Below are 14,008 nucleotides of genomic sequence, written 5' to 3' on the forward strand. Positions count from 1 at the left end.
GGAACGAGGGTTTTTGCTGGTTGAGATAAGGACAGCTATACAGGGCGTTGACTCGCATTGATTTCCTGTCCAGCACGGGCTTTGACAGCCTGGTTGATGCTGGCTCTGACATTAACTGTGTGTGTGAGTTTGGATGTGCCAATTGACTTCTTTCTCTCTCTCCCTCCCTGGGGTTTGAGTTCAGGTCCTCGTGCTTGGTAGACAGATGCTCTATCACTGAAGTCATGCCCTCAGTCCTTTATGCTTAGCTCATTTTTTCAGCTAGGGTCTTGCTAACTTTCTCTCAGGGCAGGTCTTGGACAAAGGTCACCCTACCTCTGCTTTCTACTCAGTTGGGATAACAACTTAGATGGAACCTTGCTGACTTTTTTGCCTGGGCTGGCCTTCAACAGTCCTCCTTTCTCCCCTCCCCTGTAGATGGGGTTATAGGGTCAGTTAGCCTCTTTAAGCTTTATTTTTTAAATTGTCTTTAAAAGGGAAGAATAATAACACAGTTGCCAGGTCACATAACAAATCACCCAGTGTGTCAGTCTGGTGTGGTTGCCATGACAAAGTACCACAGTCTGGGGACCTAAGCAGCAGACATTTATCCTCTCTCTGTCCTGGAGGCCAGAGCTCAAGGTCAAGGTGCAACAGGGCTGTTTCTCGAGGCCCCTCTCCTAGGTTGCCATCTTTCATTTCCTCCTAAGGCTGTCACTCTGAGTGTCTGCACCCTAGTCTCTTCTTACAAGGACACCCATCATGTTGGGTTAGGGACCACCCAACGAACCCATTATACCTTAGTTACATTTAAAGCCCAGTCTCCAAACACACTCACAGGGTCAGGCCCTGGGGACTGGAACTTCACTGTAGGACTTGGTGGTGGCGGTGGTGGGGACACAATTCAGCTCCTGACACCTAGCACAGGACAGGTCAGATACAGAGGTAACAATAGTGCTTCCTGTTTACTGCATGTCCACTGTCAAGTTACTTTTGTGTAGCTATGACCAAAATGCCCGGGAGAACAACCTAAGAGAAGAAGGACTTCCTTTGGCTCAGGGTTTCAGAGGGCTCCGTCCAGGGTCGCTTGGCGTGGTGTTTCGGGGCCCGCAGTGAGGCAGAGCGTGGTGGCAGCAGGAGTGTGTGGTACAGGGAGCTGCTCACCTCATGGTGGACAGGACGTAGAGACAAGGAGGTCTGTGGACCAGCTATCACCTTCAGATTCACCCCCCGAAACCCGGATCTACTTCCTCCAGCTAGGCCCCACCTTCGCAAGTTTCCACCAACTCCCAAAGTAGTGCCACCAGCTGGGGACCAAGCCTTTAACACAGGAGCCTGTGGGGGATGATTCATAGTCAACCATAGCACCTACTGTGTATTTTATCACTAATCCGTCAGCAGCCCTGAAAAGTGAGTACTGGGGGCCATTTTAGAGACAGAGAAACTGACTCCCCAGGGAAGTGTATCACAGAGGTTTACGCAGAAGCATGGGCTGTCACCATGAATCCCCATAGCTGCTCCTTCTGCTTTTCTGGTGCCAACCTTGGTATCTTTCTTTTCCTAAGGCAACATAGGAATCACTCTCACCAGGACCAGCCATCCAAAGAAAGCCATTCAAGTGCCACATGCGCCCAAGGCACACCCAGGAAATGGGACACAGAGTGAAGGCTGTGTGGTCACCTCTTCATCCTCACCCCACCCCTGAGGCTCACTGGGCCCCATCATGCAGGGGGAGAGAGGCTTGAAGCCTGTGGCCCAGGAGCCTGCATTGCACCTCTCCATGTCGGCACAGCTACAGGTCACTTTCCAAAGTTTCCAAGGTCACACCCCTGGTTGCACATCAGAAGCTTTAAAAATACCCCCAACAGGGTGCCGCAGAGACCACGGACGTCTCAGTCTGCAGGGGCCTAGTGGATTCTAAGGCACAGCCAGGCCACTGGTTCCAGGGCTGGGCAGAGTTCTAGGTCCGGCCCAAGCCCAGCCTCCCTGGCTTCCAGATGGGTGTCACTTGCGGTCAGCCAGGAGGCTCCATGCACTGGGTCATCCCCTGGGGTACAGGTTTCCGGGGCTGCCATAACCAGGCACCATGAACCTGGTAGCTCAGAAGACAGAAGTGTACTCTCTCCCAGAGTGGGCAGGGCCGATTCACCCTGCTCTGGGACCCTCCCTGGCCTCTACGGCCCCCACCCCAGGCCTTGGTGGTCCTTGTCTCATACCAGTATCCACTCTCTGCCGCCCTCCTCCATGGTCCCTTCTCTGTGTCCTCTCCCTGTCTGTCTCCTATGAAGACACCAGTCACTGGATTTAGGGCCACCCTCGTGCAGGATGATCTTAGCTGGAGATCTTTGCCTTAGTGACATGGACGAGATCCCTGTTGCAAACCAGGTCACATGTGAGGTTCTAGGTAGACACACCTTTGGAGTGGGGGGGACACCATGTTAGCCTGTACCAGGTCAATTGCATGTGAAGTCTTAGGGCTGGGGACCCGGGATTGGGAGTTGTCACATTCTGGTGATTTCAATGTGGAAGCCAGTTGTGACACTGAAGAGACTCTTTGTCTTCAGTTGCCTTTTATGATGCAATCTGAGAAGGCTGGGTCAGCTGAGGGAGGCATTCAGGGTGGCTTGTGGCCAGTTTTCTAGTGTGTCCTGGATGGCGTGGCACAGGCGTCGTGTTTTGTTAATGAAGTCCCTGAAGGAGCTGCTTTGGTCCTCTGTGCTCTGGCTCGGCCCTGTGTGCTGTTTCCGGCTTTTCCACACCTTTTCCACACCTGGACAGCCTCGGCTGCCACGAGGCCACGCTTGCTGCCCACTGTCACCTGAGTCTCTGGCGCTCTGTGAGGGTCTGGAACAAAGCAAGTCTCAGTCCTCAGCAGTTACAGGCTTTCTCGTAAGGAACCAGGAAACCAGTTCTGCTGGGATTGTCAGCTGGGTTTCCAACAGAGAGCTTTTGATCCACAAAGGGCTTATTCAGCACTCCCTTCTTAATCAACTGCAGGCCTTCTCAGCGGCAGACCCAGGGGCCTGGGGAGCCCCTGTCTGGTTTCCATTCTGCCGCAGGCTGTACCCCTTGAGATGGGTTCCTGCTGGCAGCTCAGACCCCCCGCTGGCAGAATCAGAGTGAACTTGAGTTTTGGATGTTAACTCTTCAACTCAGGACTGAGTTGGGCCGAGTTTCCAAGGACACAGTTCTGATCTGGTTGGAATTTAGAGCCTGGCTGAAGCCCTGTTCGGAATGGGCCACCTTGGGGCTCCACACTGCCAGAAGACAGGACAGACTCTAAGACACTGATGACACTCCTCATTGTCAGCATGGGTTCAAATCCCAGCTTTGCCAGCACCAACTGTGTGGCCTGTCACAATTTCTTAACCTCTCTGCTCCTGACTTTTCCTACCTGCAAGGTAGTACGAGGGCAGGGCCTATTTCAGGGGCTGGTTGTGGGTGTGGTTCATGGTGGTCTTTGTAGCCAACGAAGCTGTGACTGTCTCTGAGAACCATTGTGTTTGAGAAACTCAGATGCAACATTGAAGATCAGTGAGAAGAAATCCCATTCTCTAGTTGGGTCTCTGGAGACATTAAAGGGCCCCCAGCCACCCTTTTCACTTCCCCTTTCCTCTGGAGCTCCAGTCTTCTCATACGTGGATCACTTTCTTCTCCGCCCTCCTTTGCCAGGCTTCCCTCTGGCCAGGCCTGAAACTCTCTCTCCCGCCCTTCCCATTTTCCTTGACCCCCAGACTCACAGACCTCCCAAGGACATGGGCAGAGCCCTCCTGGGAGGGCTGCAGGGGAAGAATTGTGTGTGCCAAGCCGGATTCTCCTGGCCCGAGGAGGGAGAGGCTGAGGTCCTGCAGGTTAACAGTTATATTAACACTGATAATAACTGGTGTTGTGGGACTGGAACCCAGGTCTGTTGACCCAAAGCCCAGGTGCTTCTGGTCCTGAAACAGAATGGGGTCTGAAGGCCCGTAGGAATTTTGTTGGAGGCAGGGTAAGTTTGAGGCATGGTTTTTAGGGACTTCTTCCTATTTTTGCAAAGGACTTAAGGAGTCACTCCAGGAGCTGGACCAGTGCCCAGGTAGGCTGGACGTTCAAAGGGTGTCTGTGAGCCAGAACCATTCACCAGTACTGGTGGCGAGATGGCTTCATGCCTTTCGTGACTGGACTTTTGCGCTGTCCTCCAATGCACACTTGCTGAATGAACACTCCTATGGTGGGCTGTTTGAGGGAATGAAAGTAAAACAATAGGAGGCTAGGTATGGCGTCTCATTCCTGTAGTCCCAGCTTCTCCAAGGGCACAGATCAGCAGGATGGAGGAAGGCCAGTCCTGGCAAAAAGTTCCTGAGACCCCATCTCAACTAATAACTGGGCATGGTTGTATGTGCCTGTCATCCTAAGCTACACTGGAGGCTGATATCAGGAGGATTGTGGTTTTAGGCCAGCTTGGGAAAAAAGTTTTCAAGACCCTATTTCAAAAACAAACTGGGCTGGGCACTGGTGGCTCAGGCTGTAATCTTAGCTACTTGGGAGACAGAGATTGGGAGAATCACGGTTCAAGGCCAGCCTGGGCAAATAGTTTGTGAGACCCAATCTGAAAAAAACCCTCAAGGTGTAGGCCCTGAATTCAAACCCCAGTACTGCAAAACCAAACCAAACCAAACCAACCAAAACAAACCAGGTGTGGTGGTGTATGCCTGCCATTCCAGCTCTGCAGGAGACTGTAGGTAGGAGGATTGCAGACTCTATCTGAAAAATAATTGAAGCAAAAAAGGGGGTTGGGGGCACTGCTCAAGCAGTAGAGCACCTGCCAGGTCAGTGTGAGGCTCAGAATTTAGAACTCGGTACCACCAAAAATGAGCAGTAAAACAATTCACATTGCTGGGCCTCAGGCTGGTGTTTTCAGTAGGAAATAAGACAGAAGTTCAAGATGCCCTCTGTGTCTGGACAGCCGGCAGCAAAGCCAGGCTGGAAGTTCCAGGGGAGTGTGGACGAGGGAATTCTGAGCCCAACTGGGAGGGGACAGAAGGCCAGGAGGAGGTGGGAATGCTGGGGACAAAGTTGTGGAAGGCTTCGAGTGTTGAAAGGTTATCAGTAAAGGATCATCATGGAGCAAGGAAGCAAACGTCCAAGTGAACTTGAAGAGGGCTACCAAGGGGTCCCCAGTTTTGCTCAGAGGCATCACTAAAAGTATGACCCGTGTGTGGGAGCAATGGGGTACTTTCCTGCTTCAACTTCCAGATTATCCTCAACTTGCAAGGGCGCTTTGACTCTAAGCCCAAGTCAAGTGCATTGAGTGCTGCTCCCTGTCGCACATCCCAGCAGCACCACACGCTGGAGAGCAGGGATGGTGGTTCCCATCATGAGGAGGTCTGGCTGGGAGCTGTGGCATCTTAGGACCAGGTTGGACTATGCCCTGCCAGCCTGTGAAGACAGCAAGCACCCTTTCTACTGAAAAGTGATGGCTTTTGTGTCATGAGAATATTGAAAAATTGAAAGTGGAACCATCAGGAACTGGGTATGACTGTGGTGGGGAACGCACAGGAGTGACTTGGCACCCCTGGGAATCAGCTTGAATGCACGAGGCTCTAGGGGGCTGTGGGGACAGCCAAACCAAACCAGAGCCTGTGAGAAGTTAGCACAACCAGCCAGAGCCTCTCCCCCCAACCCCCATGGCAGCCTCCTTGCAAACGCAGGTGCAGGGGCTGTGTGATGCCCCCCCTCCCCCAGGGCTGCAGAGAGCAGACAGCCTGCTCTGGGGTCTGCCATGGGGTGTCCTGGGCAGCGAAGAGCTGCGCTTGCCTCTCCTAGGAGCCAGCTCTGTGCCATGCACCGTGCTCCAAGCTGTGACCAGGACAAGGCCACAGACATGGATGCTTGGGGCCGTGCGCGGGTTCTCACCTGAGGGTGGGGCTCCGCCCCCAGAGTGTCTGACTCAGTAGGGCTGGGGAGGGGCTGAGAAGCTGCGTGGATAATGAGCCCTGGGGGGCTGCTGATGCTGCTGTCCTGGGAAGAGGAACTCAGCCAAGATGCGATCTCAAAGCCCGAGGAGAATCACGGGGCTTTGTTTCTGGAGGCTTTGATTGAGTCACTGTGCCACCGGCTGGGCTACTGCACTTCATCGACAGGTGCCCCTGGGGATTCTGATGCACCTATCTCTGGCAATGCTTGTTGAATCTCAGCTTCCCAGGCCCCCGCAAGGGAGCTGGATCCTGACGGGAGCCTGTGTCTTTAACCAGCATCCCTGGTGACTCGTAGGCTGGGCAGACTAAAGACACAGGCACATAATGGAGAGAAGGCGGGAGAGGATGTCTTCCTTCCCAGGGAGGAGGAAGCCTCTGTCTCCCTTTGTGAGGCCCTGGCTGACCCCCACCTCCTACTGCCAGGCTTGGCCACGGTATCAGTCTTGTCACTTGTGTGGGCCCAGGAAGGACCTGACTGTCTGCATGCTGTGCTTGCTGCCTGGCAAGCTGTCTGTCCACACCATTTGGTGTTCTCTGATGTGGGAACAGACAGCAATTGGCAGGACCGTTTTGACTTTGCTCAAGCTCTAAGGGACTGGGTCCTGGACCTCGGTATCCCCCCTGCCCCCCAACTTTAGCTGCTGTCAATTCTAGGACTCTGAGTCTGGTTGCAGAGTTTTGGATCTTTGTCTCTGAGCTCCCAGGGAAGCAGAGATGCTATCCGAGACCTGATGACATGTGGATGCCTTTTCAAATATGTCCTCCTGATTCTCACCCATCTTACAAGAAGGAGGCTTATGCAAGCAGCCTCGGGTGAGTCAGGCCACCCCCACCCGCCCCGCCCCGCCCCCACACACTCGGATTGACTAATGTAATACACGGGACCTTGCAGAACAGAGCGCCTTTAAACAGGACCGTGCATCCTAAGCAAAAGCTTCAGCTCCACCCCTTACAATTCTGTGCCAAGAAGTTTCCAGAAAGTGCAGGGCGTTGTAAACCGTCAAAGAGCAGGGGAGCTGGGGAGAGAGCAGTTTTTGCTTGACGGTCCTACCTGGGGGACCGCAGTACATAGAGGAAGGGTCATCCAGACTCATGCACGGAGCAGAGCCTGGGTGCTTCCTTCCCACCCAGAAGCAAGGGTGGGGAGGAGGAGGGCTCAGGAGGGCTCAGGAGGGCATCCAGGCACCAGCTCCCATCCGCACTGGGGGACTTGCTCTCAGCTGCCGAGTCTACAAGATGACAACTGCCTACCACCCTCATGAGGGATCTGAACCTGGCTCCCGGAAGGGTTCTTGTCATGTGGCCACCAGCCTGGCTGTCCTCAGTAGCGAGTGGGGGCTGGAAAGCAGAACCAGGCATTGGATTTTAATGGGGCTCTAAGGGCAGTGGTGGGACTGGACAGGGAAGCACCTTGGACCCTTATACTTGCATTTTTACAGGGGTTGCTGGCTTGTCCTGGTCTCCCAATGGCACTGGGACAGAAGATGGGGGGGTGCCATCACGCTGTGGGAAGCCAAGGGACTCCCTGGCCAAGCAGCAAGTGCTGCAAGTGCAGCAAGTGCACATTTGTCCTAATGGTTAAGGGCTGGACAGAAGGGGATCAGCGAGGCCAGCACAGTGCCACAGTGGGGCCTGGTACAGGGGGTTAACACGGCAAGTCAACCCGAGGCCATGCTGCACCCCCGGAAGATGTGCTGAGTCCCTGTGCAAGGCGTTAAATTCTCTGCAGTTCAGCTTCTTAAAAAATGACAACATACGCAGCCTGGTGGCCGGTAGTGCAATGGCCGGCAGGCTGTCTGTAAACCGTAGTGTGAGGAAAAACCACATTTAAAACCTGCCACCTCTGCTCGCAGAGAGGCTTTGAGTCAGTTGTCACTGTACAGTGTGACAGTGGGGAAGGTGTGATTGGGCCTGAGAAGCTGCCTGGGGGTGAGGGGGTCAGGGGGTGGCCCATGTATCCTCAGCTCTGTGAGCAGATCAGGACATGGGGTTCCCTCCCTATCTGTGTGTAGTGATGTCTACAGACCCCCTGGTTAGGATAATGATTTGAAATGTATCAGGTGAAATACAAAGGAAATCAATTATATTGGTGTATTCTTCTATTTCCTTCCTTCTTTCCTTCCTTCCTTCCTTCCTTCCTTCCTTCCCTCCCTCCTTTTCTTTTTTTTTTTGATAGGGTCTCACGATGTAGCCCAGGCTGACCTTGAACTCTCAATCCTCCTGCTTCGGCCGTCTGAGTGCTGGGATTACAGGTGAGCACTACCACGTCTGGCTTGTGCTTTTCTTTTTAATGTGTTTTGGAATACACTCTGTTGACATTTCTGATGGTTACTCTAATTTCAAAGTAGCAATGGGAATAAACGTGATTTCGAGATTTGGGGACAAATTGACGTTTTCATGAAACATCGGTGACTTCCAGTCAGCGACCACGTGTGGAATACTGCCTCTGCTATTGTGGTGTACTGTGTGTGCTCATGGCAGAAATGCTGATTTTCAGCTGGATTTTAGTGAAAATTAAAATGTTATTGTTTTCCTTTGCAAGTTTAAGACCCTTGAATTCTGTCCCCAAAGAGTCTATGGGGTCTTGATAACGACCGCAAGACCAAGAGTTTACTTGCTGGGATGTTGTCTGCGTCCCAAAACTGTGCTAGACTTTTCTCTCCCTTCCTTTCTTTTCCTTCTCTTTCCCTTCTCTTCTATCTCCCTTCTCCTTCCCTCTTCTTTCCTCTCTGCCTCCTCCTCCTCCCTGCTCCCTCTCTCCATCTCTTCACTCCCTCGAGGCAGCACCCGGTCCACAGCAGCCCCCAAAGACTGTTTCTAGAAGCGATGGTCCCAGCCTTTAATCCAAGGCACAGGGTGTGTGTGTGGGGGGACCCAGTCCCGTGCAATGTTGATTAAAAAGAGTTCCTCAAAGTCTCTACACTCTAGAAACCGTGACTTGGCTGGGAGGGCACAGCACCTACTGACTGGCTGTTACGGTGGCTGGTTCAGCACAGCTGTGGGTGGACAAATGGCCTCCAAGCCTCAAGGACTCTGTTCTGTGCCCTGGGATGGCGGCACTCTCTTGGGACCCAGCATGCCTCATTGCCCCTTTTCCACTGCACACCCATGCTCTCCCCAGCCTCCCACCCATGCTGGGTGTCCGGTCCACAGACAGATGCCGCAAGGGGGCTTCTTTCACCTTCTTTTATTAACTATGCATCTAGGACAAATCCCAAGAGATCACGGTGCAGAAGGACAGGTCCCTGATGTCCTTGCTGGCCTGGGTCTTTCTCCTCTTTCTTGCAATTCCCAGATGGAATGTATTGAGAACTCAACATGCTGCACTTTGGGGAACTTTTTGGGACAATCTGGGCTGTGTCCTCTCTCTTCCTAGGACAGAACTTTCTCCAGAGCTCGGGCCCCTCCTTGGTGGTGAGACATGGGGGTCTATCTGTCCTGTGCATTTTTCCTGAGCTTTGGGGACTGGCTCATTCTTCTCCCTCACATGAAATTCTAGGATTTTCTGCTGTGTCCTGGTTGGTCCCTTGGTTTGTCTTAAGTTTTCCCAGCAAGGAGGTACCCTGACACATCCTACTGCTTGTGGCCAAAATGGAGCCCACTGTGGGCTGTGGTCAAGCCCAGAGTGGGCAGTGGTGGGTAGCTTTGACCCACTATGAGGTTTGGTGGTTCTGGGGCCTTGGAGTATATTTTAAGAACAAACACAGGTCTGCCCTCATGGGGCCTACAGGGTGGAGGTAAGAGAAAAGCCAGCTGCTCAGGGAGGGAGGTCATCTCTCTGGAAAGCCTCTGGTCAACTTGTACCAGCGCCTGCTGACAGGACGTGTGAGAAGGCTCTGGAGGCCCCAGCCCTCCAGATGAGGCTGCCACAGCTCAGCTCTGGAGTGTCCACTGTCAGGAGTCTGGAGTCGGTGTTGCCAGGGCTCTTGATCTTTTTAAAAGAAGAAGAAACTTTATTTTCACACCAAATCTCCAGATTTTTAAATGTTGACCATCGATTCAAAATCCAAATTAATTAGTCTACTTTTTTGATGGGCCAAACAAAGGTTGTTCATGGGCTGTGGACTCTCTGGCTTTGAATTAACCAACAGCACGGGAATGTTGGTCACCAAGGTATCAGAGGTTTTAAGGGGAGTGGGCTTTTTATAACTGTGAGATAAGGTGTGTTGTCTGTTAGGATAGAATCAGCTATGTACTGTCAGCCAGTAGTTGGTCACTTGTCCTCTGTTTCACTCTTGAATAATTATTTGATGTCTTCTGTGTTTGCAGACTAGAAGATTCTTGAGGGTGGTCCAAATACAGACCAAAATCTGTGTCAGTTTCTGATGGCTGCTGTAATGAACTGAACAAAATCAGTGGCCGAAAACAACACGAACGTTTAATAATACATCCGGTTCTGGAGGTCAGAGTCCAGGATGGGTCTTGCTTGGCTACAATGGAGGTGCCAGCAGGGCTTGTTCCTCCTGAAGACTCCACAGAGAGTCCATTTCCCTGGCTTGCCAGCTTCTAGAGCCACCCGCATTCCTTGGCTTGTGGCCCCATCACTTGGACCTCTGCTTCCATGGTGACATTTTGGAAGTGCAGTTGGGGCAGGAGCCATTGAGTAGAGCAGCAATGGACAGAGCCCTGGGACCATGAGTGGGGTCAGAATTCCAGACCCCTGTCACCAGCTGTGTGACCCAGGCAGGTGCCATCACGTCTTGGTGCCTCAGGTCTACCTGTGAGAGAAGAGGTGGCAGCAGGGATGGCCAGGCTGAACGGGCTGATACATCCAAGTGTCCAAGTGCTTAAGATGGCTCCTATTGTGCTTAGGGACCCTGGACTCCTGTGGGAGACTGAGGGGCTTTCTGGATATGGGACGTTTGGTGTGGAAACCAAAGTAGTTCTGGGCAGACTGGGATGAGCTTGTCTCCCTACTAAGCACTCAGCAAGTGGTAGTTATTGTCACTGTTGCATTAGCTTTTGTGACTAACAAACACCCAAGATAATCAGCTTCTAAGGAGAAAACTTTATCTGGACACACAGCTCTGGAGGTTTCAGTCCATGGTTGGTTGACCTGTTGCTTTTGGACCTGTGGTGAGGCAGCACATGGTGGAGGGAGCACATGGTGGAGGAAGCAGTTCATCTCATGGCAGCTGGAAGCAAAGAGGAAGGAAGAGATGTCATCCCACAGTGACCTTCCAGGACCACCACCCCGGTGTGTGTGCCCAACTGCTTTTGATTTTCTTAACAATTAGCTTGAAAGGATACCCCCCCCGCCCCCGCCTTTGTGACCCAGGGAAAAATTAAGTGCCTCAAAAAAGGGAAGACATGAAGACCCAAACCACAGACCTTCCTGGATGCTGAGTGGGCTAAAATGGAGAGGGGGGAAATGTTGGTGCCACTCTGGATGTCACTTCACAGAGGGTTTCCTGATCACACACGGCCCACCATGGCACCTGCCTTCAATTCTATAACTACGACATCTTGTTGTAGCAATAGGCTGTTTGGTGAGTAGATTTTTGTGTTTTTAATAAACCCCAGTGTTTTGGGACCTCTTTGGAGGTATCATGCGGTAAGAATCCTCTCTGTGTTGATATTTCACTGGTTTGTAGCAGCTTACAAGCCCCCTGGGTGCTGTCGGCTGCGTGGAGTGCGGGAGTACTCCATAGTCTAGTCTGCTTCCTGAGCTGTGGCTGCCTGGCTCACAAAGATGAAGAACTGAATGGGGCTGGGAAACAGTTCTGGGTGGGAAGAGGCACTGGCTGGGAACTATTAGAGCTTCCTTTTTACATTTCTGACTTGATTTAGCTGGAGTTTAATTCTTGCATTTAGGATTAATTCCATCTCTTCAAGAAATAAGCTAACGTTCGTCACTCTCTGTCTGTAAAGGGTTTGTTGATCAATCTTACCTTCTGCTTTTCCTGCCAGGTCCACACCTGTGACTACACACTGGGGCCACTGACAGAACCAAAGGCTTTTCCCTTGGCGGCCAGACCAGAGGGCCACCTTCCGAGATGCTTCCCTTCCTGATGGTCACTCACACCAAGGAAGCCGTTTCCTGCTTGTGTGTGTATCCACGTGTGCAAAACAAAAGCAAACTAGTTTAGTAAAATGGGTACATACATACACACGATCATCTGTGGCCCTAAGTGTCCTCAGGTGTGTGGCTCCAAGGAGACCGACATGGATGAAAACCCGTGCAGACTGAGGATGCAGAGTTCGCTGCTGTACCACAGATGCTGGATTCATTTTCCCCACAACATTGCCCAACTTCTGCTAGAGACACGGCTGCCTTTCCATACATCCCAGCTTTTCACTTCAGTTAACTGGGTGCCATTTGCTTTTGGGGAGGATTTTCACAGAATGAAGGGCAGAGAAACACTCAGCAGATCAAACAATGATTTAAACACAACTGATGATAACATGGACTGACTGAGAGCTCGTTCACTGAGCTGTGTCACGAGCAAACTTTTGTTTTTGAAATTTCTTTTGACTGTGCCTGGTCAAAACCTGTGTAATAAATCCATGAAAAAGGATGGTTTACTGTAGTTTATTTATATCTATCTATCTATATCTCTCTATCCATCTATCTATCTATATTTATCTGTCTATCTATCTATATTTATCTATCTATCTATCTATATCTATCTATCTATCTATCTATCTATCTATCTATCTATCTATCCATCCATCCATCCATCCATCCATCCATCCATACAGGTTGAGGATCCCTTATCAGAAATACTTGGGGGTAGAAGTATTTTAGATTACAGAATTTTTTGAATTTTGGAATATTTGCAGAGACAAAATGCAATATCTTGGGGAGATGGGACCCAAGTCTAAATGTGAAATTTGTTTTTTAATTAATTGATTTTTGTAGTCCTGGGATCTGAACTCAGGACCTAGCACTTCTAGGCAGGTGTTCTACTACTTGAGCCACTCATTTATGTTTTGCATATATTTTATACACATAGTCTGAAGGTGACTTCATATGTATTTGGAACAATTTTGTGCACGAAACAGTTTCCTGTTGTGGAATTTTCCCCTTATGACGTCACGTCAGTGCTCAAAAGTTCTGGATTTAGAGTTTTTCATATTTCAGATTGCTCAGACTGTGTGTTGTGCACACACACGTACATATTTCTGAAAATGACCACAATGTTTACCCATAAATGCTCTGCACGCTGACGTCTTCTGTTCTAGTTTCATTTTTATAACTGCTGGCGGTGACCGTTCAAGGGGGTTTCGTAACTTATTGGTGGGCTGTGACCTCATCAGGCTGCAGGCTGAGAACAGGGCCTGGCAGGTGGGCAGGAGTCTTCTGGCTCGCAGGGCCAGAAGGGGTGGAGTAGGCCTGCTTCTGGATGGGGGCTCCCTGGGGCTTTTTCCCCTTTCCCTTTGCCCTGACCTCTGCCTGCCTCTACTTCCCCCAGATGCTATCTTTCCTTTATACCCAGATCCTCAGCCCCCAGTGGCTCCTCTGAGCAGGTCTCTGTGGGGTTTCCTCCTCTGCTCATCCCATGTTCTGTCCTCAGCAGGTGGACAAGCCTCTGACCGACTAGTGGCTCATAGCTGGCACTGAGCAGCCACTATGGAGGGCATGTCTCCCTGGGTCTCACAGCTGCTCCGGGAGGCCAGACTGTCATTAGCTGGTATTACAGGTGGAGATGCTCCAGCTCCTATCAGCAGTGATGGGTTCCAGCCCTGTAGCTAATGGGGACAGCACAGTCCTTTAGCCCACGTCCCTGGCCACAACCAGCATCGTCAGTCTGTGTTGTCACAGTCATCTGCCTTCCCTGGACGTGTGACTTAGACCAGAGTGCTGAGTTTCCATGGAGGAGAACGGGCTCGCAGTGGGAAGCAGGTCCTGAGGCTTTGGCTGCCAACTTGGCCCAAGTTGGAGGACTTTGAGGCTGTTGGATGTGAAACTGATGAATGCAGTAGATCTTGAACCTCAGATTTGTAAAATGCTGGCTGTGCTTTGTGGAGTGATGGCTGGTGGCTCTTTTGATGCTCAGGCTGCAGACTCCCAGGTGGTGTGAGCTAATGAGGCTCTGTGGGTGTGATCATGGAGGGGAGGCCGGTGTAGA

The 14,008-nt window shown here is 51.5% G+C and overlaps 1 long non-coding RNA gene across 1 annotated transcript; it reads left to right on the top strand.

Moving 5' to 3' along the window:
- Positions 1–7,938: 7,938 nt before the first annotated feature.
- LOC141423025 (uncharacterized) lies at positions 7,939–12,401 on the top strand. Its single transcript, XR_012447688.1, has 3 exons — positions 7,939–8,188; positions 10,206–11,425; positions 11,847–12,401. It is a non-coding gene; the product is annotated as an uncharacterized lncRNA (long non-coding RNA).
- Positions 12,402–14,008: the final 1,607 nt, after the last annotated feature.

Source organism: Castor canadensis, chromosome 5 (assembly GCF_047511655.1).
Source record: "Castor canadensis chromosome 5, mCasCan1.hap1v2, whole genome shotgun sequence".
NCBI lineage: Eukaryota > Metazoa > Chordata > Mammalia > Rodentia > Castoridae > Castor > Castor canadensis.